The 25,807-nt window shown below is 50.1% G+C and overlaps 1 protein-coding gene across 2 annotated transcripts in view; it reads left to right on the forward strand.

Moving 5' to 3' along the window:
- Positions 1-25,807, forward strand: part of VIRMA (vir like m6A methyltransferase associated) — a 731,013-nt gene that overhangs the window by 520,896 nt on the left and 184,310 nt on the right. The gene's annotated exons all lie outside the window — the stretch shown is intronic.

Raw genomic sequence — 25,807 nt, forward strand, 5'->3', positions numbered from 1 at the left:
CAACAAATCAGCAACCAATAAATTAACTGGAGAGAAAAAAATCTGTAAAAACAAGTAAATAATAATATCCGCATTACAATAAAGTTACAGCAAAAAATCAAGGGCTCATGTTAATCTAATTGATCAATTAAGTAATCGCTTAACTAACCTCATTTACTTGTTTCCATCATTCTATCAACCAACCAACCCGGACCATTACGTTAACCAATCGACCGGAATCACCAGGAACGATTAGGAAGCCCTGCAGCCCTTCAAATAAAAAATAAATACATCACGATGAGTAAGGAAAGCTCCATCAAAACCCTCCAAAAAAGGTGCAAAGAATATGGACATCTGCGAACTTCCGGTAGAACCCTCAATGGCGTCCTCACAAAACATCAGTAAATTCAAGAACAGCTTCCGATCCAGGGCCTGTACACGCCTATCTAACCGCCGAGGAACAAACACGTGGCTCTAAAGAACAATCGAAACCAACAAAAACCCAAGGCCTCATTAAGGGACTACTTTAGGACCACAGTACCAGCGATAGCACAGAAGAAAATAACAAGCACCCTGGACAAACAGGTACCCCCTCCCCTGCAGGTACCCGCCCTTGTTGCCACTTCAAATTACGGTTCTGCCACTGATCCACAGGGTCGCCGGAGGGCCCAACAACTCTAGGCAATCCAATGCTTTATGAACAACAGAATCTCCATGCAAAAGCGCCTTAGAAGCCCTGGATGTCAATCAATCACAAAAGGCTCCCTTTCAACCCCCAGCTCAACATACAACTCATCTAGAACAAGCTTCTCCCAAAGTAATCATCCCTAGAGACGTCCACCTGTCAACCTTTCAACCATCTTAAAACTTAAGCCCACTTTCTCCATCTGTATTTTACTCCTCAACCGAATCTAAACCTGACAAGCTACAGAAGAGTCTTAAAGTCTTATTACCACAGGTCATGGCCTATCCGCAAGCCTTTTTCAGCAACCCAGACCAACCAGAATCTGAATGTTTTCTGGCCAAAGTGAATCAAGGGGATCAAGCCGCCCAAACGGTCAGCTGAGAAGGGTCAAACAACAACATAATTCACAATTCTTTAAACCTATCGTCCTTTACTACTGAACCCAAAGAGTCTGAAAGGCAGGACAGTTCTCCTTCGGCCAACCTTAATAATCTATGGTCCCAATTATGACAAACCATTCAAACAACGTCAGCTGCACTAACATATCATTCAGACAAGATGGATCTGCAGGTGCACCTACTAAACACACTTGCTGTGTACACCGCCGGGATCGACCAAAATTGGAGGCGCTTAACGCTCTTATCAAAAAAGCCTAATCCCAAACTCAACTGGTGCAATCAGTGTGCTACAACTCCCCTATAATTGACTCCTTATCATCTCTGCCTCAATTTCTCTCAGCTGTCCTAACGGAAATAAAGAAGCCCTCAGTGTCCGAGCCCCCAGACCCCTCAACTCAGGCACCAAGCCCGGCACAGGGCCCACCTCACCTGAAAGTCCAAACCCGTCCCCCTTCCCTGTACCTCACGGAGACAGCAGACACTAAATTATCCCCTATCAAACCATCCAATAATCATAATTCACATCGTTTGTCGAAAAGGGAAAAGAAAAGACAACGAAAAAGCCAGAATAAACAAAAAATTGGCACAACAACTTCAAATATGAGTAACTCCTCTAGGAGCGACACAGCGCTTCCAGGAAATGCCCCCTCGACATTATTTCCGAAAGGAGAACAGACGAGCCCGCAATTAACATCGAATCAGTTGCCTACACAGACAGAACCTTCACACCAGACCAGTCATTAGTCAGTGCTACCTCAAGCTATGGGACACCCCCTCCAACCATCTATACAAGCAAAACCCGGTCCTAATCAACCACCAACTAAGCACCCAGCATTGGAAGCAGGGCAACAGAGTCCTGCAAGTCTCCAGATGCTATCTCAAGAAGTTAGTTTCTCTCGTCTTCTTACCGTCGAGGACAACAAACCACACACACAGTGTATAGCCACAGAACCTGGTCGTAAGAATCTTATGAACCCCGCAAGCTGTCGCAAGTTGGTGGCCACAAATAAAATTCATCTTTCACAATTCCCAATCACCCATCATAGGGAATTGCCCCTTCCAGCATTCACTATATCCACATCATCAAGAAAGCCCTTAGAAGAAAAATCAAAGCAAACACAGCCAGCAATGGCTAACGAGCCCGGTGAACCCCCAAGCAGCCCCAAAACACCAAACTGCTACTCATTCCAGAATTTACCTCCAGAGGCCCTCACGGCATCTTCAATTGAGGGAATATACTAAAACTTTTCAAATCACTACCAGACCTAAGCCACCTACAATCGAGAGACATAATCGCTATTGAATTAATTCCATCTACCGGATATAATACGGGTGAAGCTACGCAAGTAACACTGGTAACCCCAGCAACCCGGGATTCGGTCTTGACGCAAACTGACCAATTTTAAATACTGGGCTATAACAACAATAATACCAAGTGCTACTCGTTACCCCTCAATACTGGAAAACAACCAGGCCTGTACTTCCAGCTCCTCCTTAGCCCCCTATTCAGTACTGAGGTCCGCGAGAGGCAGCTCACCAACAGTAACACCAGAGCCCGCAATCGACCAGCGAAACCTTGACGGAGCAGATTGGTTATGGCTGCCAGGGGTTCTATCCAGAAACCAGACTGATTGAACCACCATTAATTACGGTCTAACAATATGCTCCTGGAACATCAACCGATTTGGGCAGAAAAAACAAGCTGCTGCCATCCTGGACTTTTTAAAAGAATATGACATCCTCCTTTTACAGGAAACATGGGCAGAAGAAAGTATCCCAATAATGGGCTTCCTGGAGTTTGACACCCGCCACCAGGCAGTCCAAGTTCGGTAGACCAAGTGGCGGTCTCTCGATCTACGTATCAACAAAATTATCCAAATTCATTAAACAGATTAAATTTGAGGAGGATTGGCTCTCTGCAATTATTCTGGGAGGTTCACTTACAGACCCTCAGCTGCTCATTTTCAACGTCTATATCTCCCCCTGCACCACCTAGAAAACCCCCAAAATAGACAGCTTTATTAACTCCATCTGTGACCCAATTGACAAGTATGGCAGCACACCAAGTATAATTTCAGGTGATTTCAATACCAATCTCTACTGCAATCTTGCTGACGATACAGGACCGGACCCCCCAAGAGTCCCTCCACACTTTGCATCCCAGTCATTTTTTGTTAGCAACAAATCTTCAACATTGGACGAATATGTGGCAATGCAGTGCAGCAGCTTAGGATTTACCTTATTGAATGGGCGCCTCCCCACCGACATCCCGCCCGCATAGACCCGGTCAGATGGCAGATCCTTCTTGTTTTTGGACTTTACTCTAGGGAGTAGAGAAATGCTGCCCTGGATCAAGAGTTATCAAATTGCACCACAAGGAGAGAGTGACCACAGGGCACAAATAATAACACTATCCACCAGCACTCCACACCATCAAGAACTGGCCCATCCCACTCAGGCAGCCACACAGAGGACCTAAAGCGGATAAAGTGGTCCGATTCCATGGCCCCATCCCTGATGGAAAAAAGCAGAGCCCTATTACATCAATCCTTAGTGCTAAATACTCATGTCGTTAGTGGCTGGACCTCTTACAAACCTTCTCAACGAATTGCCAATCAGGAGGGGCCCGCGAAACCAAATCTCTCAATTTTACATCTCAAAAGCCACAAGGAAATTAAGAACTAAGAGGAACTGAGCACTCCGTCTATCAAGAAAGAACCCCAGTAATAAAATCAACTTCAATAACTACAAGCAAGCCCACTCAACTTTTGGACTCTCTACACAAAAGGAAAACTTGCGGCCTCTGATCAATTCTGGCTGAAGCTCATCTATGAAAGTAAAAATCCTAACCTGAAGCAATTCTGGTCTCTTGTAAATAGGAGCAAACAAAGTACAAGTGGGTATGGTAGTGCAAACATTAGCGAAGCCGTTTAAAGTAAGTTTTTATCTCTTCACTTTGGAGACACCAACATAAACGAAGCTTGCACCAATTCCTCCAGCCCTGTAAACCCTATGATCTCCCCCCGGGACTCGAGTGCTCAAGGCGAGCTCGCCCTGAAAACACTCCATCTGAAGATCCGACACACAAGGAATCAACGAAAAGGAACGATACCTCATTAGAGCCCATGGTAACTTCTGATGCCTTAAAAACCAAGATCTCGCGCCTCATAACGAAAGCCAGAGCCGAAGGAGCCCCAGGCCCGAATGGCCTCCCTCAAGCCATGTTCAAATCCGATGTCAGCCTATGGTCAGAATACGTGACCCCCTTGTTTCTTTATTGTAGTTTAAATAACACGGTCCCAGAGTCCTGGCGAGGTGTAATCATTCACCCAATCTACAAAAATGGGAACTTCTCAACGTGGAGTCTAAGTACTAGGCAAATATTCTATTGGAGGAGCTACAGGCCTGGGCCGAAACAACCGCTCGCCTTCCTTTTAATCAGACGGGCTTTGTGGCTAATACCGGTACTACAACCAATCTGTTAACGCTAACAGTCTTGATGGAGAAAGCGACAGTCCAACATATACATCTGCACTGTTGCTTTGTAGACTTCAAAGCGGCTTTCGATCGTGTGCCCAGGGGGCTGTTATGGCAGAAACTAAAATCGAGGGGCATACCCCAGCCTCTTCATCAAGCAATAATCCAACTCCACACAGAAACATAGATAAGAATCATGCTGGGTGAAGGCTGCCACGTCTCCAGGAAGATTCGAACTGAAACTGGCGTCAAACAAGGTTGTGTATTAGCCCTGCTCCTTTTTAATTTGTTTATGTCTGACCTTTCTTCAGTTCTCGACAGTGTAAACTGCCACCCTCCTCAACTAGGCGAGACCCGCATCACCAATTTGCTTTACGCCGATGATTTGGTGTTAAGTCACACGAAAGTGGGTCTCCAGAGGCTACTGGATGAACTGCTACCTTACACAACAAGAAACCATCTAGAGCTTAACCTGTCAAAAACCAAAACTATATCTTTTGGGAACCAAGAAAGGTCAATAGAAAGGTGGTACTTCAACACAACAAAGCTAGAATCAACCCCCAGTTATAAATACTTGGGCATCTTTCTTGACACGAGGTACTTTTATCAAGCACAAAGAAGCATTGAAAACTAAAGCCCTGTCGTTAGAAGTAGCCGCTGCAAAATTGGCAAAACAGCTACTAGGTCCCAGCCTAACTCCCATGCTGAAAGTAATGAAAGCTAAAGTAATCAACTCCCTGACGTATGGACACGAGATCACAACAAAAAAAATTTAAAGAGCCTTTCAGTTGTCAAAATCTGCCTTGCCAGCCCAAGTGAGACTCAAACTGGGACTTCAAGATCACCGATGGAGGCAGGCACATTCATTAAACTATGTCGCAGACTGCGCCATGCCCGGGAGGGTTCCTTGGAGGCCCGGCTCTGGCAGGAAATACAGAAAAATCAGACCAGCCACAAGCACCGGCAACTCTTGAATCGCAGTTTACAGCTACTAGGTGTAAAAGAACTCTGGGATATAAACCCCTCTCACCCTGTGTTAAAGACCGCTATTAAAACATTTTTAGATTGTGGTCCTTTCACTCGGACAAGGCAATACTGTCAAAGAGGAGACAAGCTTGGGCTGTAATCGCTAATTTCAAAGTGGGTGTTCAGCCTCTCTACCTATCAAGCACATACGCACTTTATTGGAAACACAAGTTTTCAGCCTTGAGGATGGGTGAATGGCCCTTTATGAAGAACCTTCCCGAATGGCTGCTGGGTAGTAGTACTGAATGCAGGTTGTGTGGCTATCATTCTGAAACAATGGAACACATCGTCTATGTATGCCCTGCACTGCTCATGGCCAGACGGTCACTGCTGCGAGGCCATTGTATTACGTTGGGAGTTCGATCTTGCCGACAAGCAATAATGGCCGCTCTTAACCCTGACAACACCAAGCTAAACATTGGGCTTACGAAATTCGTTCATAAAGTGTCAAAACTATTGGAAGCCGCAATCACATCCAAATCCTCCTCATCATAGAATGGCGGCTGAGTTAATAGACTCAATGTTAGATTTGGGGGTCTCTGGTTGGCACAGGTAATTACTTGTGCCAAGCAGGGACCCTCTCCTCTAGTCAGGACAAAGGGATTACCCTCTAAAATATCCCCTGCTCACCCTCTAGGTAGCGTGGCGCGAGCAGTCAAGGCTTATCTCAGAGCTTTATGGGTTAAGCATTTGTGAACATATACAGTAACTCAGTGACAACACCACATATGGGACACCACACCAGGGTTTGTATAAAAATAAGTATATTTTATATAAAGATGTTTGCTTATTCCAGTGCCTCGCTCCATGCCATCAGAGGCACACTCCCACGCTGTTCTGCCACGCCTTACCATCCGCTGTGTGGCCCATGTCAGTGTGCTTGCAATAGATGGTCTTTGGATCGGCCTGTGGCCATTCGCGAACTCGCCGCTTCCCTCGCGCCACGTGTTCCTCCCGGTCTCCTTTCGGTGCCTGGTAGCTTGGGATCTGGTCTACGATTTTTAAATCTTAACACCAGATCTCTAGTGAAACACCATCTACCTGTGGCTGATCTTATTTTGGATAAGACACCGGATCTGCTGGCTTTAACTGAAACCTGGCTGCAAGACACTGATGATGCTATAGTCAATCTTGCCTGTCCTCAGGGCTATTCATGTTTCAGATCTAATCGCCACTCCAGAGGTGGAGGTATTGCCCTATTTATCAAAGCTGCCTTCACATGTACCTGGACGGTCCTGCAGATTGCTGGATGCGAGAGTGCGCTGTTTAAGGTTACCATTAGCCCGCAGTTCTCACTGTCAGGGATGGTTGTGTACCGCCCCCCAGGCAGCGATGTAGCTTTTAGAGGTGCCTTTCCGGAGGCTGTGAGCTTATTGGCTAGTGGTTGTGCAAATTTTTCGATCTTGGGCGACCTAAACCTCCACTTTGATAGGTCAGAGTCTCTGGCCATCAGTGGTTTTTTGGCTGACCTAGAGGCTTTGCAGCTGATCCAGCTTGTCTCTCAGCCTACACATGTGGCTGGCCACACTCTTGATCCGTTTTTCACAACTATCTCGGATACCCAGATTGTGGCGGTCGATCCTGTGATATGGTCTGACCACTATCTGGTGTCTGCTTGGCTCCCCCTTCCTGCCAATCCCACTATTCCACCTCCTTTGCGGATACCTCGACGCCACTGGAGCAAACTTAGGTTAGAGGACCTTCGCCGCATTATGGGTGTTGAGCCTATAGGCCTTTTGCTGGATGTTACCTCGGGCTATGACCAGTTCTGTAACTGGATTACCAGAGCGTTGGACGCCCTGGTACCTATCATCTCCAGTAAGTCCAGTCCCCGGCAGGCCAGCCCCTGGTATGACAGCGCGCTGCGTGCAATGAAGTCCTCTTGTAGACGGGCAGAAAGGGAGTGGCGTAAGTCGTATGATGCAGATAAGAAATCTATCTACCTGGCCTTAGTTAAGCTCTACCATCGAGCCATATGTAGGGCCCGGGCGGCATTTTACGCAGCCGAATTCCGTAATAGCCCCAATCCTACCAAAACCATCTTTAAGACTATAAAAGACCTGATGGCAAAGAGAGTTCCCCCACAGTTGGACAGCTCCACCTCTCACTGCGAAGCCCTTGCCACTTTCTTCCTGGACAAAGTTAAGAAAATCTACCAGGCGTTTCCGAGCACACTGTCGCCAGTGATTCCCTGGAGCGGCTCTAGTAACTGTCCATCGCTGCACTCCCTTCCCATTCTCTCTAACGAGGAGTTTGCTAAATGGGCCTTGCGAGTCAAGTCTGGCTCGCCTGCAGACCCGGTAAGATCGGCTCTTTTCAGGGATGTCGCTTTTCAGGGACGCACAGTAGTGTGCTCGCTAATCAACCTCTCCCTGACTTCCGGCCTGGTCCCTGCCAAGTGGAAGCAAGCGGTGGTTTCCCCGATCCTAAAAAAACCATCTTTGGATCCGCTGAGACCTGAAAACTACCGCCCTATATCTTTGCTCCCGTGGCCGGCCAAGGTCATGGAGGCCCATGTAAATCAGGCCCTCACGGAGCATATGACCCAAGTTAATGTCCTGGATCCCATGCAGAATGGGTTTCGTGCTGGCCACAGCACGGAGACGGCCCTTCTGGCAATGGTTGAGCATTTGCGGAGTGTGCTCGATGCAGGTCAAACGGCAGCGCTTATTTTGTTAGATCTGAGCGCTGCCTTTGACACTGTTTCCCATCGCATCCTGCTACACCGCTTGCAGGACATTGGCATTTGTGGTTCAGCTCTGCAGTGGTTCCGCTCCTTCCTCAGTGATCGCTCCTTCTGCGTTGCCACCCCTCCATTTCAGTCCAAGTACCATCCTTTGGACCTGGGGGTTCCTCAGGGCTCCTCGCTGAGTCCTACGCTTTTCAACCTGTACGTGCAGCCGCTGGCTGAGGTCGCCAGGCAATGGGGCCTAACCATGGTCTCCTATGCCGACGACACTCAGTTGGCGGTCACGATCAGCGGGGATGCCAAGCAGGACGCCCTCAGGTTCCGAAGTGGACTGAGAGAGGTGGCCAGCTGGATGAATAACAACTGTCTCCAGCTGAACGCGACAAAAACGGAGGTGATGATCGTTGGAAGGGAAGCGGATCACTGGGGGGACGGATGGTGGCCTCCGGAGCTGGGATCAGCGCCGGCCCCTGTCCTGGAACTCAGGAATCTGGGAGTATGGCTTGACCACACGCTAAGCTTTGTGACGCACACGAAGAGAGTGGCGGCCTGCTGTTTTGGAGTATTACGCGGGCTCAGACCCCTGCTCAGATTTTTTGATGCTCCTACTAGACAGCTGGTCATTCAAGCAATGATTATCTCTCGGCTGGACTACGCTAGTTCACTCCTTTTAGGAGCGAACCAAGCCGAGATTCTTCGTCTACAGCGAGTCCAGAACGCTGCGGCCAGGGCGGTGGTAGGTTTGCCCCGAACCTGCCCCACCTCTAACACTCTACGGTCCCTGCACTGGCTCCCGATAAGCAAGCGAATCCAATTTAAGGCTCTCTGCCTGGTTTTTAAAATTCTTAGAGAGTCGGCACCCGTGATCCTTAACGAACTGATTTCTCCCTACGTTCCCACCCGCTCACTCCGATCCCTTGGACAAGCCTTGGTGGTGGTCCCCCGTTTTAGACTTAGTCGGATGGGGGGTCGCTCCTTCCGCGTGAAAGCTGCAACTCTCTGGAATGCGCTCCCCTTGGAAATCCGCCTCTTGAATGATTTAATATCCTTTCGTAGGGCTTTGAAAACCTTCCTGTTTTAATTTGCTCCCTGTTTTAATGCTTCTGCTTTTTGTTACTGGATCTAGTGTTGTGTTGTGTCTACCCTTTCCCTGCGCCAGGACGCTCCTTCGCTGGAGCAGCTGTGCGCATTAAAATGCAAATAACATAACATAACATAACATAACATAAAGGCTTAGCACAAGACCATGTAACTTCAGAGATAATCCACAATACTTATTTAGCAAAAAGAGTTCTTGTTTAAATATGCGTAGCTTATATAAGTTCTGTGCACTTCGTACTATCTATGCGGTTCTCCCGTGGATGAAAACGACTTAAGGAGAGTCAGAATAGGCGCAGCGGACGCTCGGGTCCGGTGCGCACACAAACGTGGTGCGTATCTCACAGTACCTTTAAATTTGTAGTTTCCGACACGGGCGATGCGTGTGCAAGCGAAGGCGTACCAGGAGCGTTGTCGGCCCCTCTCCGATGCGAGCCCGGCTCGTTGCAGGCGTCTCTGTGCGAGGCGTTGAGCGGGGCCACGGGGAGCGAGTCGGACGGTCCTGATCATCAAGCGTTCACTGTACGGTGCGTTGTGCGAGCCGTACCTCAGAGCGGGGATGCCTTTTCGTCCCGGACAGCGCGGTGCAAGGCGCCCGGTACATTGCGAGCGTACGGGCCTTACTCAGCATTGCGGTGCGCTCGGATCTCAAGCACCAGCGGCAGGGGGCAGCGAGGAGTGCCGTTCAAAGGGGGAGGGTGGACGGCGCGAGCTACGGCTCGTAGAGGGAGCGGAGTCACACGGTTCGGGGTGGCAACTGGCACGGGGCTTCGCAGCAGTCAGGTCTTCGAGGCGCACTTTGCTCGCTGCTCCAGCAGCACGGGGAAATTGGCAGATTCCAGCAGCTCTTGTTGAGGCAGTGCGAGTCCAATAGTCCTGGGAACTCCGTTCAGAGGGCAAGCTCACCCAGAAGCCCTTGGAGATCGTTTCAAGCACAAGTTGAGCAAAAGTCTTTTTCCTCTCCTCTCGCAGCAAGGCAACCACTGCAGGCCAATCCCCCAGGCCAGGGACAGTACTCCTCCTTGCAGCTTTCCCAGTTCCTTCTCGTCGGGCAGAGGTGGTTCTTGTTTCAGCAGGATCTGATTTCTTGGGAGCAGGGCTCCAATATTTATACCACAATTCTTTTGTTCTTTGAGGTCAGGGGGCCTTTGCCTAGTTCAGTCCAGTTCTTGAGCACTTTGTTGATATGACTCTGGCTTTTCTTTTCAGTGTGCAGGGCAGAGACATCAGACACTCCACAGGAGGTGGAGCCAGCACTGTGGCGTGTTCCCTGAGTCTGTTAGGAATGTAGATTGTAATAATTCTAACAGCCCATTCCGGCCTAGAACAGGTAGCCTTGCAATAGTGAAAAACGAAAATGGCTGTAATTCACTATTAGGATAGGCCACACACATTCGGGCTTGTCCTACCTTATACTTACAATGCACCCTGCCCTTGGGCCTACCATAGGGGTGACTAATATGAAGAAAAGGGAAGGTTTAAGGACTGGCAAGTGGGTGCACTTGCCCAGTCAGCATGACAGTGCCAGACTGTACGCAGGTTCTGCAATGGCAGACCTTAGACATATTTTACCAGGCTGCTTCTGTGGGTGGCACAACCAGTGCTGCAAGCCCACCAGCAGCATTTGGATGTACAAGCCCTGGGCACTCCTGGTGCACCGTACTAGGGTCTGACAGTAAACCAAATAGGTCAATCATGGAATCCAATCAATGTATACATTTTATACAGGGAGCACTTGCACTGTGACACTGATTGGCAGTGACACAGTGCTCTGAGCAGCTAACACCAGCAAAACACACGAGGCACAGCAGCAAAAAGTGGAAGGGAGACCCACGCCAAGGTGCCAGGTCTAACACTCAACGATCAAATCAGAGACTACAAGAAATCTAGAGCGATGTCCTTCATCAGAACATTGTTAGCCATTAACGGCCCCCCTAATTTTAAGTAGTTTTAAATCCACCGTTTTTAACATTTATCATAGTAATTTTTATCGTTCAATTTTGTCATGTTTTAAATTGTAAATGTTTTTTCAAACGAATCAATAAAGAGTATTATTATTATCATGGGACTTCCTGTATTTAATCTTGTATTAATGCCAAAAGATCTGCATGTGCTCGTGAAATATCCCAATGCAAGTCAAGTTTTGTGACTCAACACTGGGTTTTGTAAAGGAGTTGAAAACATTTTATTTTCATAAATCAGACTTGGGTAAGCAAAAGTCTTTGCACATCAAACCCGGATTATTTTGATTTCAGGTATAGCAGATATTGGCAAACTCAAACAATTAGTGGAAAATGTTCCATGAAAGCATACAATGGTATGCTGTTTACAGACATGCAAGAAAAGGCTTCCAGATCAATTGTTTAATATTTAGAAAACGGCAATACGAAAAATCAGGCAAGGTTGAGAATATGAGACCGTCAAATTACTGGACAGAGAAATGAGAGGATATTATAAATTATACCGAACAGCGTGCACTGAAAAAAGCCATTCAAGAAAAAGTTATGTTCGAGGCATGTGTGCTGTAGATAGACATGCTTTGTATACTCCTCCTTTCGGTGATAGTGCACATGGGCAGCGGCTCCATTGTTAGATTGTTTTTTTCCGCCGTCAGGTTCAGACGTGTATTGCTGCGCTGCAGTTCGAAACCGTTCTTCGGGTTCCCTCTACCCTTTACGGTATTGTTCTCATACGCGTTTCACTGTTCTCCGGATAGCAAATTGATCCGGAAACACTATCTTCAGGTCCGAAACATCGGGGCTGCCATTGGGCCTACCCACGTTGGTCCACCCTTCTGCCGATGGAGCGAACTCTGTTCCAATTATGTCCTCCATGCCACACCAAGTACTCTCGCACCAACCTACATCAAGTTTGTAACTTTTGCCTCTCACCGGAGCACAAGGAAAAAGACTGTGACGCCTGTAAGTCGTTTTGGTCGAAGAAAACTCTACGTGATAGTCGGGCTCGATAACGAGAAATACAACACCAAAGCATTCAACACACTCCAGATATGTTCGGCAAAGAATCCGAACATGAAGAGGTCGAAGCGTCTGCAGCAGAAGAAGAAAAGTCTAATTCTGAACTCGAGATCGAATTGGAGTTCAAAGACTTGCCTCCAGGACAGGGTGCTGTGAGTACAAAAGACCCTTTCCATCCAAAACCTCTTCCAAAAAGCATAAGGCTACGGCACCACCTCTGCCTTCGGGCCATGGTCGGCACCGAGACAATGTTTCTGATGCCCCGCAGTTGGACTTGGCCCTTTTTGCAGGGCAGGGTCATCCCTGAACTTTTTGCCTTCCTCCTCGACTTTTTTCTGACAAGGTGTTGGTGGTTTTAGGACTCTGGGCACTTTCGCACTGCTGTCCAGAGTAAAGTGCGTGTGCTCTCTGTGGTACACTAGGTAAGACTGGTCTAGACCTGTTTGGTGTATTTAATTTACCTGTCAGTCCCTTGTAAAGTGGTATCTAAGGTACCCAGGGCCAGTACATTAAATGCGACTGGTGGGCTTGCAGCGCTGATTGCGCCACCCACCAAAGTAGCCTTTCAAACCTATATCAGGCCTCTGCCATTGCAGGGACTTTGCGCGCAGTGTTACTGCCGCTGTGACGTAACACCTAAAGCGTGTGCCATGTCTGTGACCCCCCTTTTACTGCATGTCAGTCACCCCTAAAGTAAGCCTTAGCTAGCCCTATGGGCAGGGTGCATTGTAGGTAAAAGGTAGGACATGTACCTTAAGTGTATGACATGTCCTGGTAGTGACAAACAACCATTTTGGTTTCTCATTGCTGTGAGGCTGCCCTCTTATAGGAATGCATTGGGAATTCCCTGATAAGTGTTTCAGTAGTATCTCCTGATATGAGAGGAGCAGCGTGGTCACGTTTGGTATGTTTGGAATAGTAATAATAAATGCTACGCAATGGTGTGCGCAGATTTATTATCACTATTTTAGAAATGCCACTTTTAGAAGTTGGCATTTCTGTGTGCTATGTGTCTGCCTGCCTGATGTGTATTGCATGTCTGGCTCTGGAGTGACAGGGGCTGGTGAGGTGTGTGTGGCTCCAGGGAGGGCAGGGTGAGTCAGCGCTACGCTGAATAGGAGGTCTGCATTTGGAGTAGCGGGAGGAGTAGTCCTCTGACTCTGAATAGGTGTGTAACTGCCGACGTGAATGCTGACTCCGCCCCCCTGTGGTGTGTCTGATGGCCGAGCCCCCATCTAACAAAGGGGACGAGCAGCCCTGTAAACAAAGTGCTCCAATACCCTCAAGAACCAGTTGAGGCTGGTTCCCCCCCAAGCCCTGTGGAGGGCCCTGTGAGCTGGCCTGCCTGGGCCCAGCCTTGTGCCCCTGAAACCTTTTCATGAGCGCCTTGTGGGCACTTGATCCTTCTCTCCCAGGACGGGGAGAGTGCTGGGGCTTTGTAGGGCTGAGCTACAACATATTTAGAGGGAATCCTGACATGGGCATTCCCCCCGCATTTATGCTCTTTTTGAGGCGGGAGCCTACCCCGCATTGTGGCTGAGCGGGAGCCCACCCGCATTTGTGTTTATTCAAAGGCAGGAACCTACCCCGCACTTTTGCCTGCAGGAGAAGCGTGAGCCCACCCCGCTGTTGTGTGCCCGGCGAAAGCGCTGCATTCCGAGGGAATACCGACATGGGGATACCCCCGTGCTTCTAGGAGGAGCGGGAGCTCACCCTGCATTTCTGTGCCAGTTTGAAGCGCCACTCGTGGTGCGGCGCCCATGGAAATCAGGCAAACTGCCTGGTGTGAGGCAGGGCCAGTTTCAGGAAGGAAGTCGCCGGAATCGAGGCCGAAGAGGAAGGCGGGCCCCTTGTGCCGGTGGGAGTCGTGTTGTCCTGCTGACCGGTGCAGATCCAAAGAGGTCCTGTGGGCGGGGCAGGCCGAGGCACATTGTCTGTGCCTTTCCCCAGTTTTAAGGAGACCGGAGGATTCCAGTAGCAGAGCTCCGGTGAGTGGAGCAGCCAGTGAGCATTTTTTATCCCGTGAGAGGCACCAGGAGTGCCCCGGTGAAGAGGGCCCTTAAGGCATTGTAGGTGCCAGTGCTTTGGTTTTTCCAGCTGCACTGTGAGAGCGCAGGCAGCTGCAACGACGGGAGCATGTTTATCTGAGTGGCAAAGGAAGGAGTGAGATACACTCCGCTGCCCCCTGTGCGTTGCACACTTTGTCTTCGCTGCCAAAGCAGCCAGAGGGCCAGTGGGAAGGTCCTAGGATTAAGCCCTGACATTTGGGGCAAAGGGCATTCAAGCCCCAGTGAAAGGCCAGTGGGCCTGGGGTCAGGGTTGGTACCTGTGTGTACCAGGAGGTCGCAAGGCCCTAAAGGAAGGTGATGTATGCACCTATGGAGTATTACTGAAGGTGCACTCCTAATTTTGATTTGTGCATAATGTGATCTAATATAATGCGGAGTAAGATATATATATATATATATATATATATATATATATATATATATATATGTTCGAGGCATGTGGGCTGCTAAATTCATATCTTAGCATTAGATCGCCGCCTAGTGTTGGGCTCGGATGATTGCACATTGTTGTCCTGGAAGAGTCTTCGAAGTATCCTGAGATAGGTGGCTCCTCCCCTGGACTACAGTGCGCATGGGCATCGGCTCCATCCCCAGATTGTTTTTTTCCGCCATTGGGTTCGGATGTGGTCTCGACGTCTTACTGTCGGAACCAAGTAAAACTATCTTTTACCGGCCAAAAGGCCTCGATTTTCTTGCGTCGGTATTGTCTGCGCTCGGTCTCGAGTCTTCCGTCTCTTGAAGCCGGAATAAGCGGAGTTTTCTTCGCTTTCTAAACTTTGAGGCCTTCTCATCGCGACACGACAGCAAGCCTTTACGGACATGGAGCGGAGCCCGTTCAAGTACTGCCCGCTCTGTGGGTCCAAGTACCCACACATCGATCTACACCCTGTGTGTAACAAGTGCCTTTCACCGGACCACGACGACGGCAAGTGCAAGGCCTGTGCACAGTTCCGCTCCAAGAAAACTCTCAAGCTTCGGCGCGCGGTGCGCTTGGAAGCTAGGCAAGCGGCCCCAGATCCGGAGAACATCTTCGGCGACCCGGAAGAAGAGGTCCAGGGTCACCTTCTACAAATCTCCCCATCACAGACGGAGGTCGAGGCGGATCCGGGAGACGACGACGGAGTCGCGGGTCAGGCCCTCGAATACGTCGAAGAGGTAGGAGACGACGATGAGATTTATGGGGCCGCGGCGGACAGCTCTGCGGACGAGCTCTGCCCCGAAAGTTTCGAGGATACCGACCGGGACACGGGATCGCCTGTCGGCCTTACCCTGGACCCGTTGCCGCAAGCCACAGCCCCGCCTTCGGGCCCGGCTACGGACTCACTTGCTGGGCGCGATGTTTCGAAACCGAAACTGAAACCGTCGGGGTCGTCAACACCTAAAATGGCCGACCCGAAATCGAAACTGAAACCAAAGGACTCGAGTGTCCCTAAGATGGCTGCCGTGCCTGTGAAGAAGTCGGTGCCCGTCACCCCGTCGGCTCCGTCGACCTCCGGTCCGCAGAAGCCGAGGAAGTCTGTCGATTCCGATGCTCCGAAATCGAAGCCGACGCCCGAGGAAGGGGCCCCCAAGAAAGATGGTCGGCACGGATCAGCGGCTCCGGCGCCGTCCAAGCCCGCCAAGGTCGGCTCCAAAGAGGCTACGCCCAAGAAGTCTGCGCCCCGGCCTCAAGATTCGGAGGAGCCGAAGAAGGTTTCCGCGCCCAACCCGCACAAGGCCCGCGAGGACGTCGGATCCGAGGGACCGCTCAAAGCATCCTTGTCGGCGACGAAACCCACTGGCAGTGTACCGTCCCCCATTGCGGAGTCACTGCAGAGAATCAGGGAGAAAGCCTTTGCTCCATCGGCTCCGATGCCATCACCGCAGCCGCAAAAGGACGCTCCGGCTAAGCCTTCTGGGAAACTCCTTTTTCTCTTGCCACCTAAGGAGGCGCCGAAAGCGTTTTCGACGAAATCGGCTCCGAAACAGGGTTCCTCGCTGCCTGACCCTCTTCCACGTCGTGTACTCGAATCGGAAGACGATTCAGAGCATTTCATCGATGCTGCCACCGGCAAGCTGACACTCTATAAACGGAAGATCACTTCGGAGCCGGTGGCCCCTACGTCATCCCGTTGAAGAAGAAGAGGGTGCCCCTTGACGCCTTAGGCCTCACGGAACCGATTCCGCCTCCTCCTAGACGGAGCCCTACTCCCTCCCCAGAACACTCTGTGGGTGAGGAAGATGATGAGGATGAACAGTACAATTTCCCCATCGATGAACCTGATGTCCAACCAGATTCATACGACGACACTGGTGACCAGAACACCCAAGGTGCGGGCCAAGACCCGCAGACCTTTAATCCACGTGCATCCCCGACTGAGGACTCAGCAGGATTTCATGCACTAATTGAACGGGCGGCGGCCAATCATGATGTGGACATGCATGCCGACCCGGTTGAGGAAGACTTCCTTTTTGACACCTTTGCCATATCTGAAAGGACAGTAAAGACACTTCCTATGCTGAAAGGTGTTCTCAAACATGCTGGAGACATTTTTAAGGAGCCTACGAGGGCTAGAGTGGTCAACCCTCGCATTGAAAAGAAGTACAGGCCTGCTCCTGCGGACCCCGTCTACATCCGGGGACAATTGCCACTGGACTCTCTTGTGGTTGCCAATGCCAGGAAACGTGCCAACTCCCAGACAACGGGTGAAGCTCCTCCCCCGGATAAAGAGTCCAAAGTGCTTGAGGCAGGAGGCAAAAGAGTGGCTGCACAGGCGGCAAACTTTTGGCGCATCGCAAATACACAGGCGCTCCTGGCGCGTTATGATAGGGCGCACTACGACACCCTAGAACAGATTATACAACACCTGCCCCCACAGTTCCAAGAAGGCACCAAGATGCTTATTGAGGAAGGAAAGCTAATATCAAACGCAGCCATCAAGTGTGCACTTGACGCTGCGGACACAGCTGCTAGGGCTATCAACACTAGCGTTATGCTGAGAAGACAAGCCTGGCTCCGCATCTCAGGGTTCAAGCAGGATATTCAGACAACAATTCTGAATCAGCCAGTCAATCCTGATAGTCTGTTTGGTCCGGATGTTGACACCACCCTAGAGAAGATAAAGAAGGACACGGAAACTGCTAAGTCTATGGGGGCCCTGCAGTCCCAACAGTTTCGTGGCAGCAATTTTCGTCGCTCAGGTGCACGTGGAGTCACCAGAGGACAGATGGGTCAACAATCCCAGTTCTCCAAAGGTGGGGCGCAATCCTCGTTCACTAAGCAGAACAAGGGAGGTTATAGGAATAACAGCAACAGAGGTCGCGGCAGAGGAAACAACAGCTCCCGCACCTCGACTCCAAGCAAACAGTGACTTTCTGTCACTGCCCCCCGACCACCTAACACCTGTCGGGGGGAGACTGCAGCAGTTCCTGCCCGTCTGGAGAAACATCACCACAGACAGGTGGGTGCGTCAACTGATCCAAAATGGTTATTGCCTAGAGCTGAAATCCACTCCACCCAACATCCCACCGAGGCAAAGGCCTATGTCCGCAGAGCATTTGCACTTATTGCAGCAGGAAGTGGTGGCGATGCTGCAAAAAGGCGCAATCGAGCTCGTGCCGGTGGGGGAGGAAGGCACAGGGGTATACTCCCTGTACTTCCTTATTCCAAAGAAGGACGGTTCTCTCAGGCCCATTCTCGATCTACGTCCCCTCAACCTGTACATACTGTCAGAGCATTTCCATATGCTTACACTGCAGCAGATTCTTCCCTTGCTAAACCAGGGAGACTTCTTAGCGACCTTAGATCTCAAGGATGCTTATTTCCACATTCCACTACACCCGTCACACAGGAAATACCTAAGATTCACTATTCAAGGCAGGCACTACCAGTTCAAGGTCCTACCCTTCGGAGTCACTACGGCCCCGAGGGTGTTCACCAAGTGTCTAGCGACAGTGGCGGCGCACCTCAGGAGGCAGAATATCCATGTCTACCCCTACCTAGACGACTGGCTCGTACAAGCCAAGTCAGAGCAACAGTGCGCCGCAGACATGTCGACTACAATTCACCTTCTTCACGATCTGGGTTTCTCCCTAAATTACCCAAAATCCCATCTTCAGCCGGCACATGTCCGGCAGTTCCTGGGTGCTACGATCAACACCCTGACAGCCATGGCTCAGCCAAACCAAGTCAGAATCGACAGCATTCAGTCACTGATCCAACGATTCCGACCGAGACACTCCCTGCCAGCGAGAGTGTTCATGCAGTTGATCGGCATGATGGCCTCCTGCATCTTCATAGTCCCTCACGCACGGTTACATATGCGCCCGCTCCAGGAGTGCTTAGCGAATCAGTGGACACAGGCTCGTGGGCAATTGACAGACCTAGTGTTGGTTACCAGTCGGGCATACGACTCTCTGCATTGGTGGACTCCACACAACCTTTGCAAGGGCCGACTGTTCCAAGAGCCCGTGCCGCAGATTGTCCTGACGACGGACGCATCCCTCCAGGGATGGGGAGCACATGTGCTCACTTACACGGTGCAGGGACTATGGACGACGCAGCAACAGAAGATGCACATCAACTATCTGGAACTGATGGCAATCTTCATGGCGCTCAAGTCCTTCATTGTACATCTGAGCAACAAGGTCGTGCTAGTCCGGACGGACAACATGACCGCGATGTACTACATTCAGAAACAGGGGGGCACCCACTCGCCACAGCTGTCTCATCTAGCTCAGAGCATGTGGAAGTGGGCCATTCAGAGGAACATTTTCCTCATGGCAGAACACCTCCCGGGCAAGGACAATCAGATGGCGGATCTGCTCAGCAGATACAGCCATCAGATGCACGAGTGGGAGATACACCCTTCTGTTCTCCACCCGTACTTCCAGCAGTGGGGTCATCCGGAGATAGACCTGTTCGCAACAAAGGAGAACGCAAAATGCCGACTCTTTGCCGCCAGGTTCCCTCACCCACAGTCGCAGGGGAATGCGATATGGATGAACTGGTCAGGCAAATTTGCATACGCTTTTCCGCCAGCCCCTCTAATACCGCTGGTCGCAAGAAAGCTAAGGCAGCACTCCATGACTCTCGTCCTGGTTGCTCCAACGTGGGCACGTCAAGCTTGGTACACCACGTTCCTCGAACTCTCAGTGGTGCCGCATCAAAGACTGCGCCTCACACCCAGTCTTTTGACGCAGAACCATGGAGACATTCAGCATCCAGATCCACGACAGCTCAACCTGGCGATCTGGCTCCTGAAGTCCTAGAGTTTGGATACCTTAACCTACCTCCAGAATGCATGAGTATCATCAAGGAGGCGAGGAAACCTACTACTAGAGCATGCTATGCTGCTAAGTGGAAGCGTTTTGTCATCTATTGTACGTCCAATGACATCAACCCGCTAGATGCATCTATTCCCAACATCATCTGCTATCTGTTACATCTCTACAAGTGCAATCTGGCGTACACTTCCATTAGGATACATCTCTCAGCCATAGCGGCTTATCTTCAGAACAGGCAGCACCTCTCTGTCTTCAGAGTGCCCGCCATTAAAGCCTTCCTCGAAGGTCTGAAGAGAGTCATTCCCCCAAGAACTCCACCAGCTCCGGTGTGGAACCTCAACGTCGTTCTCACCAGACTGATGGGGCCACCATTTGAACCACTGCACTCGTGTGAGCTCCAATTCCTTACGTGGAAAGTGGCCTTTCTGATAGCTATTACGTCTCTGAGGCGTGTCAGTGAGTTGCAAGCGCTCACCATACAAGAGCCGTTCATTCAAATTCACCCAAATAGGGTAGTGCTACGCACTAACCCTAAATTCCTCCCTAAGGTGGTGTCACAGTTTCATCTTAACCAAACTATCGACTTACCAGCATTCTTTCAAAACCCGCAAACGGTGGCGGAAAGAATGCTCCATACCTTAGATGTACGGAGGGCGTTGATGTACTACATAGACAGAACACAACCCTTTAGAAAAACAAAACAACTCTTTGTTGCCTTCGCACCACAACACAAAGGCAACCCGATTTCCAAAGCAGGCATAGCCAGATGGATTGTTAAGTGCATCCAGATATGTTATCAAAAAGCCAAGCGCACTTTAACAGTACCCCCCAGAGCACACTCCACACGCAAACTGGGGGCATCCATGGCTTTCCTAGGGAACATTCCTTTAGAGGATATTTGCAGAGCAGCCACGTGGGTCACACCACATACCTTCACAAAACACTACTGTGTTGATGTGCATTCCAAGCAGCAAGCAGCTGTAGGACAGGCTGTTCTCAAGACACTTTTTCAGGTTTCTGCAGCTGGCACGGGCAACCGCCGCTGATGGAGGGACTGCTATGTATTCTATGCTAAGATATGAATTTAGCAGCCCACATGCCTCGAACTGAATATGCTACTTACCAGTATGCATCTGTTCTTGGCATGTAGGGCTGCTAACATTCATATCGCCCGCCCTCCTCCCCGGTGCCTGTCGCAGCTGCAGATATACTATTGTATTTATTTCATTAGCATGGACATCCTTTACACTTTCACTCCATCTCCTGCCACAATGGCGAAAAACAATCTGGGGATGGAGCCGATGCCCATGCGCACTGTAGTCCAGGGGAGGAGCCACCTATCTCAGGATACTTCGAAGACTCTTCCAGGACAACAATGTGCAATCATCCGAGCCCAACACTAGGCGGCGATCTAATGCTAAGATATGAATGTTAGCAGCCCTACATGCCAAGAACAGATGCATACTGGTAAGTAGCATATTCAATATCTCCTACTGGCGGTCGCCAGTAGGTATATATAGTTAGGACCTAGTTCCCATAGGAAATCCGCAACATTCTATTGGGAATAACTTTGGCGCCGGTTGATGAATCTTTGTGAATTTCTCAAAGAAGATGGCCCGCTCCGCTCCGTCCCAGAAAGTTTTGGGTGGATTCGGGAAGTGGGGGCTGAGAAAAAAGGGGGTCCCAAAACGTGTTTTCCCCATGCAATTTTCCATAGGACGATTAGACACGGCTACAGCCCGAACGGCTGAGCGGAATTACAAGAAATTTGGCAGAATGGTAGAGTCTGATTTGCAGATCGGCCGTACCTAAAATCATCGCCTTGTTAGAACACTAAAAACTGTTTACAAATGCTGAGACAGAATAAAATAAACCCCAAAACAAAAAGATTGCTTGATAAGAAATCTTGTATTCGTTGAGGCGTACAAAAAGACAGAGCATAAACAATCTATGAAAAACGCTACCAATATTTGCGATGTTAGTCATGCTTAATGTCAGTGCCATATTGGAGAAGGTGGAAGGGTATACTCAGACATGAGTCCCTTGCTCACTGCTCCATCAGGATTCAAGCAAGCCGGGCCGACGACGCCTGGAATGGCAGAAACCGGTCCCCGGAAGCTTGTCTCCTTTCTGGTGAAGAATTGGCTTGGTAGTTTGGTCTGCCCTGTTCCCATGATGCACTGGGCCAGGGACAGACTAATTTGCATATAGCCAGGTTCTGAGCTGGGATGGGGCAGTGAGCTAAATAACGGTGATGGATCAAGCCCTGATCTTTGGACTGGGTGAGAGTGGTCTGCTTAATTCAGACACTCTGTTCATCACCACCCCCTTTTCTGAATCATTTTGTCCACCATAAGCGTGGAAGGGTATACTCAGACATGAGTCCCTTGCTCACTGCTCCATCAGGATTCAAGCAAGCCGGGCCGACGACGCCTGGAATGGCAGAAACCGGTCCCCGGAAGCTTGTCTCCTTTCTGGTGAAGAATTGGCTTGGTAGTTTGGTCTGCCCTGTTCCCATGATGCACTGGGCCAGGGACAGACTAATTTGCATATAGCCAGGTTCTGAGCTGGGATGGGGCCGTGAGCTAAATAACGGCGATGGATCAAGCCCTGATCTTTGGACTGGGTAAGAGTGGTCTGCTTAATTCAGACACTCTGTTCATCACCACCCCCTTTTCTGAATCATATTGGAGAAGGTGGCACCTTGAAATAATGATAATAAAACCTTTTCACATAGTTTGAATGCCGTGATGTGCGCTCTAGAATTCACAAGATAATTAATGACAATCTCCTGAATGGGAATGCAACATCAAGCTATTCTACCAACATGAAAAATCTGTTTCACTGATTCAAAACCGCTCCCTACTCTAGCACCTACGAACTGCTCAGTTAATTTTAAAACAGCTAATCAATAGAGCCCAAAGGGGATCCCAGCTGTCTTCACAAATGTCCCTCGATCCACTTTCCATGTTCCCCCATCAAATCAACTGTTGAATCAATCTCTCACTTTTTCAATATGTTATATGGGAAGCAGCACTTCTTTTTAGGCATGATATCTGTTGCTTGCCAAGTTGTGTATTCAAAACATTTCATGTATTTACAATACATGGTTAATACAAAACACATAATATATAGTCAAAGGTTTATAACTTTTGTACTCTTGAAAAAACATGGCATTTCGAGTTTAACATTGCCAATGTGAAAATGATATTTACAATGTGTAGTTTATGTGGGATGTTTTTTCATTTTCTATGAAACTAGCAGATAAATCAGAAATATATTATAAGAAGCATGCCAACTCAAATTTGTTATTTGATCCTTTGGGTTTCAATGTATCCAATTTTTTAATCCAGAAAGCCTTTCGCTGTAACAGTTTTCCAGAGTTGTCTGGTCGCTGGAGATTTGTTAGTAGCTCAATAATTTGAAACTTCAATTGTGCAATAGTGTGTCGGATCTAGTTCCAGTGCACTGCCAGATTAGAGTTGATGTTTTTGTTTTTCTTAGGGGCAGTGTTTTCTAAGTTGTAGAACAATTAGGCGGAGCAGACTAAATTATAGAAAATGTGAACGTACCAATGAGATCTTGCTAGTACTGTGCAGGAGATTGAAAAAGAGCAGCAAGGTGACTTTGCCATCTGAGACAATCTACATAGTCTGCAACACAAGTGTTGCGAGGCGACAGTGAAGCAGACTGACAGACAGACTGGCTGCATCCTGATGCATGGCAATTTAGGAAAATCGAGTTAGTGACTATTACCTAAGTGAAAGAAACTAATGAAACAATATGAATCGTATATACCCCATCCACTGTAAAAGGGACAATGGTTAAATTCCCGGGTCAAGTGGAGTATGAAGGAAAGTGAATTTCAGGATAAATATATGCTTAAGCTTACCGAGTAAGTTTCAACAGGTTAGGTTACTTCTAATGTAACCAGAAAATCCTACATTTAGTAATTCAGCTGTACTAGTTCCATGTGGAGACATCTGCTCATACAGTATGATAAGTGGCCCTACCATTTCATCCTACCTATACTGGTTTGTGGTTACTTGGAATATACCATCTTCACTATTGATTGGTGACATGGAATAATTTCACAAGATGTTTTACTTTTTTTTTATTGCTCTGCTGTAAAAACCTTATCTGAAAGAAGCAGGTTAGTATTAGATACCTTACCTTAGAATATCCCCAGGCGTCAGACTGGATCCGGAATTTTTTTGCGTAGCAGTCCCCTTGCGCGTCGGTAGGTGTCGTCTGCGGCTCCGCGTCCGTCATGGGCGCCGTGATGACGTCGTCGGAGTTCTTAGACGACGCCTCCGCGTGCTGACGTCAGTTCTTCTTTTTTCCGCGCCAGCAGCGCAGATCCGGAAAAAGTGGTACCTTAGTAATTTTTTGACTAAACTTTTTTGATCCCTTTTCATCATTTTTCGAGTCTTCGACTCCGAACGGTGCCGATAGATATGCCAGGTTTTAAGCCCTGTGAGGACTGCGACCGACTGATGTCGGTAACCGACCCTCACCGTCGGTGTCTCCACTGTCTCGGCGTTGACCATGACGACAAGACCTGCGGGAGGTCCCAGTCCGGATGGAGGTTGAGAGACCGGTCGCGGGATCGGAGCCATCATAGCTCCGGGAGTCGACATCATAGCTCCGGGAGTCGACATCATTCCTCAGGTTCGAAGCCGTCAGGTAAGCACAAGAAATCGAAGAGATGTCATCGCTCTTCCGACTCCCCCCCGACGCTCGCGGCCGGTGGTTCGGGTGACACCGCCCACGCGGCTTAGCCGGAGTCACGTCCGGCCCCACACCCTCCGGTCCCTGGGCCGCACACGACGCCGTAGGAGATCGAGCGGTTCCTCATGGCCATGACGTCTCTCACTCCTCTGGCGGGCTCCGCGGCGCCTTCGGGCCCAGCGGACCCGTCTGGGGGCCCTACCGGGTCAGGGGCTTCGGCCCCGACGCCGTCGGGTGCTTCGGCCCCGACGCCGCCGGCGCCTTCGGGCTCGGCGCCGCAGGGCCCCACTGGATCCGCTTCTGGATCCGGGTCATCGCCGGTCAACCTGACGACCTCACCGACGCCGGTCCCTCGGGTGTCACCTCCGGCGCCGTCTTCGGGCGGCGCCGTCCCCGATGCCTCTCTCGATCCGGTTCCGGCGTCGGAGCGGCGCCGCTTTCGACGTCGATTGGAGAGTTCTACTTCAATGAACCGGCCCCATCATTTGAGAACCCTGAGTATCAGGAGATGGGTGATGAGGAGAATTGGGCGGGGTCTGCGGACCCTCTGACACGGGAGTGTCAGACCCAGGAGGACTGGACAGGTGGACTTGGAGATGCCAGTGGTCTGGACACCTCGCCAGACACTGGTTTTGTCTCACCTCCTACCCTGGCTACGGAGGAGGGGGCAACCTACAGCGTGGTGTTGACGCTGGCGGCCAAGGCCTTGGGCCTGGAGCTCCCCGTCGCGGCCGTGAGGAATAACCTCCTCACTGAGGTCCTTAAACCGCAGTCAAGCTCGGCTGAGCCTCTGGTGCCGTTTAATGAGGCCTTGACCAACGTTCTTTTGGGCACTTGGTCCAGGCCCGCTACAGGTTTGCCTGTAGATAGAAACGTGGCCAGATGCCACCGCCCGGCCCCGGGCGACCCTTGTTTCCTGTCCACCCACCCCACCCCCGAGAGCCTGGTTATCCAGGCTTCCAATTCCCAGACCGCATTCCCGTTGGCTCCGCCTGACAGGGAATCCAAGAGGTATGAGTAATATGGCAAAAGGGTATTCTCCTCCCTGAGTCTGGGACTGCGGTCTTCCAACACCGCATGCCTCTTGGGCCGCTTCAGCCACTCTCTGTGGGATATGGTCGCGGACGTGCTGCCAGAATGCCCGTTGGAGGTACGGGCTAAACTCGGCCACGCCCTTGTGGAAGGCCGAGATGCCGCACGGTACTCTATCCGGTGTGGGCTGAATACCACCGACTCACTGGGCAGAGCGATGGCAACGACGGTGGCGATTCGTCGCCACGCCTGGTTGAGGTCCGCCAACTTCTCGGCTGATGTCCAGAATACACTCATGGACATGCCGTTTGATGGCCGTCGCCTTTTTGGCGACAAGGCAGACCATGCGTTTGAGCGCTTTAAGGACTCCAGGGCTACGG

Source organism: Lissotriton helveticus, chromosome 4_1 (genome assembly GCF_964261635.1).
Source record: "Lissotriton helveticus chromosome 4_1, aLisHel1.1, whole genome shotgun sequence".
Taxonomy (NCBI): Eukaryota; Metazoa; Chordata; class Amphibia; order Caudata; family Salamandridae; genus Lissotriton; species Lissotriton helveticus.